Source organism: Oryctolagus cuniculus, chromosome 7, assembly GCF_051225735.1.
Source record: "Oryctolagus cuniculus isolate XC-2025 breed Fujian yellow rabbit chromosome 7, ASM5122573v1, whole genome shotgun sequence".
In the NCBI taxonomy this organism is placed as follows: domain Eukaryota; kingdom Metazoa; phylum Chordata; class Mammalia; order Lagomorpha; family Leporidae; genus Oryctolagus; species Oryctolagus cuniculus.
Genome location: NC_142873.1, coordinates 17,807,052 through 17,813,441, shown reverse-complemented (window position 1 = coordinate 17,813,441; position 6,390 = coordinate 17,807,052). Strand labels below are relative to the sequence as shown.

The following is a 6,390-nucleotide window of genomic DNA, read 5'->3' as shown; positions in this document are numbered from 1 at the left end:
GAGATAGTGAAAGGGCATGGAGACAGAAGCAGAGAGAAACAGAGGATTTCCTCTGTGATGAGGTCGTTCGGGACTCAGCCTGGAGAAATGACTCTCAGTTGGTCCACTAGTACCCATGAGTATTTGGAAAATGAAAACTGGCTTCAACCGATTTATGTAAATTACTTGCAGAGTCAATGAATTCACCTTTTGGGATACTGGAGACGATCACGGTTTTAGCCGTCAGTCTTATTCTCAGTGCTGAGGCACTAGTTTCTGTCGGGTGGTTTCACGTGATTAATGGGGGGCAGAGAAGCTCATGAGAAGAGGAGACCTGTGAGCAGCACCCTGCCCTTCACTGCACGAGAGAGAGGCAATGATGGCAAGGAATCCCTGGAGAGGCTCCTTCATGGAGTCAGCCTGCTGCAGGTCATTACATGGAAAAGGTAGGGAGAAGTGGAAACCCAGACTAGTACCCTAACGATGGCACACAGCAGTGCTGATGGGGTACCGCTGGGTTGGCTCAATGGATGGGAGATGCACAGTGGCACTGCTCTTCTTCTCTGGACCTGGAGTCTGCCCATGTCAGCACTAAGCTCGCTGCCCAGGGTTCCTAAGACTCACCTGGTGTGTGACAGGGCTTGTGCTTCCTCTTGCACTTCATCATTGTCATGTTCCTTTTCTGCAAATGAATTCAAATAGGCACAGTCATCTAGGATGATCCCCTCAAAGCCTGTACAATGCGCTGTCCAGCGCTAGCACAGCACACCAGTATCCTCAGTGTCACTGCCGACTCCTCAGATAGGAATTGTCTAGAGGGTGGAGGTCATTTCTGAGGGAACTAGCTTGTTCATTTTTCTTTGACACATGAGGTAAACCTCCTTATTCCTCCAGTCATCACACCAATAATCACTGACCTGATTCCCTACACAAATGAAACAAATTTTCCCAAGTGTGGGTGCTGTGGCAAGCAGGTAAAGCTGCTGCCTTTAACCCCAGGATCCCATATCAATGCCGGTTCAAGTCCTGGCTGTTCTACTTCTGATCCAGATCCCTCTAATGTACCTGGGAATGCAGTAGAAGATGGCCCAGTACTTGGGCCCTGCACCCACATAGGAGACCTGGAGGAAACTCCTAGTTCCTCCCTGGGTCTGGTCCAGTCGATGCCATTGTGGCCATGTGGGGAGCACAACAGAGTATGCAAGAGTTGCCTCTCTCTCTCTCTCCCCCTGTTTCTCTCTCTCTCCCCCTGTTTCTCTCTCTAATTCTGCCTTTCATAAGGTAAAATCAAATCTAAAATAATATTCTCTGGAGATGCTTGGTTCCTAGTGTGATTCCTTTCCATGAGAGGAAGTGCAGTGCCCATGGTTCTCAAACAAGCTATCTTGGTAGTTTGTGGTTTACCATATTTTGTACATTGAGGATAAGATGAAAGGTGGAACAGGTGAATTTTCAGTTCTAGGTATCAGAGTGAATGTGTGCAGCACAAGAGAAAACTTGGCTACTCATGGAATCTCTAAGCACAGGTCTCAGACCTGCAGCCTGGGGACACACTACTAAAGGAATGGCAGAACATTCTGTATGTGTGGTAGGTAAAATGCCAACTTTGAAGGGACAGACAACGTGGTTGGGTTCAATGAAACAGGGGGAGTATCTTGACTGCAATGGAAATGAGCATGCTGCTGGCTCTGACAGGAAACAATGTCACATGACAGGGATGGGGAATGACTCGTGTGATCAACACTGCAGGGGGGAGAGGGGTCTGCTTCATTAGGAACGGATGGCAGAGACAAGCATGAGATGTGCTGCTTAGGTTGGTGTGCATTTGTGACATTCTTCTGGCAATGAATGAGCACTGGAATCTGAGTGACAAAGCCACACAAGGAATGGGAGGACAGCAAGGCTGGATGGGCCAACCACACCTGTGCAACAGACTGGTTGAAAAAGAACAGATGCTGAGAACCTCTCAGACCATCCCATGTCCAGAAGCCCTCTCAGTCAGGTGGGAGTGAGGAGTGCAAGGATAGTGCGGGCTCCTTGGCAAGCAGAGGGGGTTGTATCACCTCACAGTGGGGGACTCACCGTTTGCATCTGGAGCAGAGAACATGTCCTGCTGCTCCAGGGAGCACCAGCTGCTCCACGTGGAATGGTCAAGCTCAGAAATGACTGGAATTATCGAGGGAGTGAGGTAGCACTCATCCAGCCGGTCGTCTGGGTCTTCCTGCTCTTGCTCCTCTGGGAGCTCCCTGCTGAGTTGGGAGGACAGAGACACTGAAGACACACATCACAGGTACAGAAGTGACTTTGTCCTCAGACTACAGGTTAAAATATGTGAGGGATTTTCAAAGGGGGAATATAGAGGGAAACAATACAAAAGGGAATGTTATGAACAGAGCCATTTCATCATTGGCTGAATGTTCCAACTAGTCATCAGTTTCTCCAGCATTTCGATTCCCTAGTAGTCCATGCTACACTGTCTGCTCTGCCTCCAAGTTACCTGGAAGTGTATGTGACAGTTTTCTCTGGTACCTCCACTTCGTGATATTGATTTTCTGCAAACAAATTCAGAGAGATTGAACAGGTTAAGCAGGTTTTAGGTCAGATATGGGTTACCGATGGCCACTACTACCAAGGGGACATGTGAGAACAGGAGACTGAGGGAAATCCTCCAGGAGGACTAAGTCGACTCAGGAGATGGGCTTGGTGAGCCATCCTGGGCAAGGGGTCAAATCTCCCTGTTCACAGTTGGATCACCATCTCAATAACCTCTGTCCAGAACCCTTAGAAACTGCCTGCAATGGTCCTCAGGGATTCTAAGCTCACAGCCCAAGAACTTCCTAGGAGGCAAACTGCAGTTGTCAGGCTGCTCTCATTAAAGGACCCAGGTTGCTGACTGTGGAGAGGAGGTAGAACACTGGGAGAGAGCTATGCATGGAGTCTGATGCCCTGGAATTGAAACCTGTTTGATGCCACACAGAATCTTGGCTATTCTAAGAGTTGCTCATGAATAATCTCCCTCTTGTCTATGGGAACAATACAAGCAATTCAAGAGCTCTCTCCCCAGGCCCTTTAGGATTTATGTATCTAAAATCTATGAGTGTTGCTATAGTACTGACATCCTATCACACTGATCATGGTGAATAAGGGTAGAGGAGTTTCTATAGAAGGCTGAATGAACTCCATAACACATCACATAAATAAATCTATGCAGTTAGAGAGAAACATTGAGCACTGATTTTGAAGGGACATTCCTGGATTCAGCTATGTTTTTTGAACTGTGCAGGAAGTACAGTATAAAAGACTTGGTTTTGAGATGATTGCATAGCTAAGATAAGCTGTCTTAAAGGAGGCAGAGACTAGAGATGGAATTAGGGAAACTAGGATCACAAATTGGCCCACACATGGGAAGTGTTACCAAAAGCCTGCATGGGACTAGAACTCCAGGGATGCAGTAGTAGAACAGAATGATATCACTGCAGGTGACAGCACACATTATTTCTAAGTTAGAGTGTCTGAAAGGCACTTCCTACACAGGGCCTCTGTATGTTCCCATAGGCTAGGGTGCAGTGAGACAAACAGCATCTGAGGGGAGGGAAGCTCCTTGACTCTCCTGATGTCTACGTTCAGTGCCACAACCTGGACCCTGACTGAAACCAACTTGTGTCTGCAGGGCCTGTGCTCAAAAGCAACCCTCCACCTGAGAGTCATTGTGTACAAAGAATGGAGAGGCTACCTGGGAGAACGGTGACAGGTTCTTCTTTCTTGTGTGAAGAAGCATGTTCCCCATCTACACCTAGCACACCGTGGGTGTCCTCAGCATCACGAGACATTTGCACAGTGCCCTCAGGCAGGCAGGAGTCACTCGGCAGGTGGTCAACAGCACCAGTGATAGATGTTTCCTGCTGTGAACTTTGTGGGGTTTCCATTTCATCCACTTCCAAGAGCTCCCTGAGAAGCCAGGTGGGATAAGGATGACAGAGATGAAACCAAGAAGGAAGAGACACCAGGGAGTTGGCTGGTTTGGATGGGGTGCATAAGGGATCGGTCATAGACAGCATAGAGGCTCTGGACACCATGTGGCTGCCTAGGGGGAGAGGGCCTGGGAAGAGATCAGCCTCTGCTCATCACACTCAATACACAGCAGCTAATGAGGAAGCAGCCTCCACTGTCGCTGCATGGCACAGTCACAGCACAAGCACACATTGACAGCCGTGCAGGCTGACACCCTGTGCTCAGGTTGGGTTGTTGCAGTGTCCTGCAGCCATGTGATCAAGGTTCTAGAGGCTTGGCAGATTCTAGAGATGTGCTACCTTCTGGGCCTTCTCTTAACCAAGTCACAGGACAGCAAACATGGTTTTATAGAGGTGCTTTTCTGCAGTTGAACCTGGCTGGATTCTTCCGAACTGCTGCCTTTGCACATTGCCTCTTTGCTAGTTTTCTCTGATGAGAACTTCAGCTAACTCAGTAGAAAGCAGATGCGCATCTTCCTCTGCTTTTCCAGAAAGCAGACAACAGGGGTTCCCTTTGTGTGCAGGCAACACCTAAGGCTGTGAGTTCATCATGGATCCTATCAGCAACGAGGACCAGGACAACAGACAACTACTTTAACAGGGGGATTTCCTAGTTGGCAAGGAAGGACTCAACACAATCTGCAGTTGTGTTTCTGAGTGCGTCTCAACTCCATGACTGTCTCGGCCCCTTTTCTGTTCTTTAGGAGACCCTGTGCATCCTTCACCCATTTGTTGCCAGCTCCTAATCATTCACTATTACCTGTCAGCAACAGGTCCTTGTGCTGGTGTTTCCTCCTCTTCAATATTTTCTGTAAACAAATTCAGAAATGTCCAATCAGATAATTTCACCCCCCCCCACTACAATCAAGGTGGCCTCTGTGTGCATATGAATATCTACATATGGGCCAATAGTGGACAAAAACTTCAAATGTTCTGTGTTTAAAGAAACGCCTTGCCATTCTCTTGTGGTCCATCAGGCTTTGTGTCTCTGCACTTGGAGATCAGAATCATGGCAGATTCTGCCTGAAACTAGGCCAACATCCTTTGCTCCCATATCACTGGAAGCTTCTCAAGCTTCCCTGGAACTTCTGCCTGTTATCCCTCATCCTGCCACTAGTGGGAGTCCAAGGCATGGGTTCTATGTTCCAATGGGTCTCACAGAGAACCTCCAGCTGTCAGGAAGAAGCAAAGAACCCGACTTCCATCCCTCCCTCACAGGCCCTCCAAGGTTTCTCTGCTGTATCATTACAGGAAATTCTCTCTGTGTTACGAGTTCCCTTCTCACTTAAGTTCTACTAACTCTAGTGCCTGGTCTGGCACTCCCAGGGAGAGGAGGGCCTTTGTCCTATTGGGAAACCTACAAGCAACAGCTTCCACCTTTGATGGTTACATCTGCTCTGCCCCAGAGTTTTTGGTCCATCTAGTGAATGAGGAGAGAGAAATCCTGGGTGGAGAAAGCAATCACCTGTCTACTATTTGAAAACCACACTGAGCACAGAGCTGGGGGCTTCCATTCAGCTTAGCTCAGTGACTTTGTTCAGCCTAACAGCCGCTGCATTTCACAAGGTCTTTCTGCTCTTGATATGAGGATGGACCCTGCCTCTTGCCCCAAAGGCCAACCACAATCAGGAATGGAGGAGAGCTTTGGGATACTGCAAACTTGAAAGACTTCTCTGCCCCTATCTGTTTTTCCCAAGCAGTGCTGACCTTGTCATGGCACACATGTTCAGTACCAAGAAGAGCTGAGGCAAATGCCCATGGCAGAGATGAATGCATCTGAACCCCTGAGGCTTCTCAGATGACAGCCTGTGCCCAGCTTACCTGCTCCAAGCAGGTCCTCAAGGCTCGCTGACAGCCGGACAGCCTCAGTGAGCAGTCGTCGGAAGCCCTGCCCCTTACAGGTCTCAGGGTCATGCACGGTGAGCACGTCCTTCAGGTACTGCTGCAGGATGTGGGCTAGATTTCTCCCCCTTTGGACCTTTGGACGTAACTGGGAGAGTTCTTGGTCCTGATCTTCAAGGATGCCACGGCAATGCCTAAGGTGCAAGCGTGGAGAAAGTTCTAGATGGGAAGGGATGAGTGTTAGGCTCTCTGTGTTTCAACAGATTTTCATAACAATGCCTTATAGAGCCCTCCACCAGCATCACCACTCAGGTTTGGAGAAATACCTGTGCCAAGAACAGCAAAGGGCAACACAAGGCCTTGCTCCCACTTTTAGAGTAAGATCTTGTCACAATTCCTGAGATTCTATTAGGGTTGTTATCTATCAACAGTGCAAGGATTCTTCCTTCCTCGCCTTCATAAAGGTGCTAATTCAGTTCCTCCTTCCAGCCACAGGCATTTCCATGTAGGAAGACACACAGTGTACAGTGCAGTGACTGGGAATCATGGTGCATGCAGG

The 6,390-nt window shown here is 48.6% G+C and overlaps 1 long non-coding RNA gene across 1 annotated transcript; it reads right to left on the bottom strand.

Moving 5' to 3' along the window:
• Positions 1–3,718: 3,718 nt before the first annotated feature.
• LOC138843180 (uncharacterized) lies at positions 3,719–6,017 on the bottom strand. Its single transcript, XR_016211374.1, has 3 exons — positions 5,811–6,017; positions 4,750–4,798; positions 3,719–3,927 (listed from the first exon to the last, which is right to left on the bottom strand). It is a non-coding gene; the product is annotated as an uncharacterized LOC138843180 (long non-coding RNA).
• Positions 6,018–6,390: the final 373 nt, after the last annotated feature.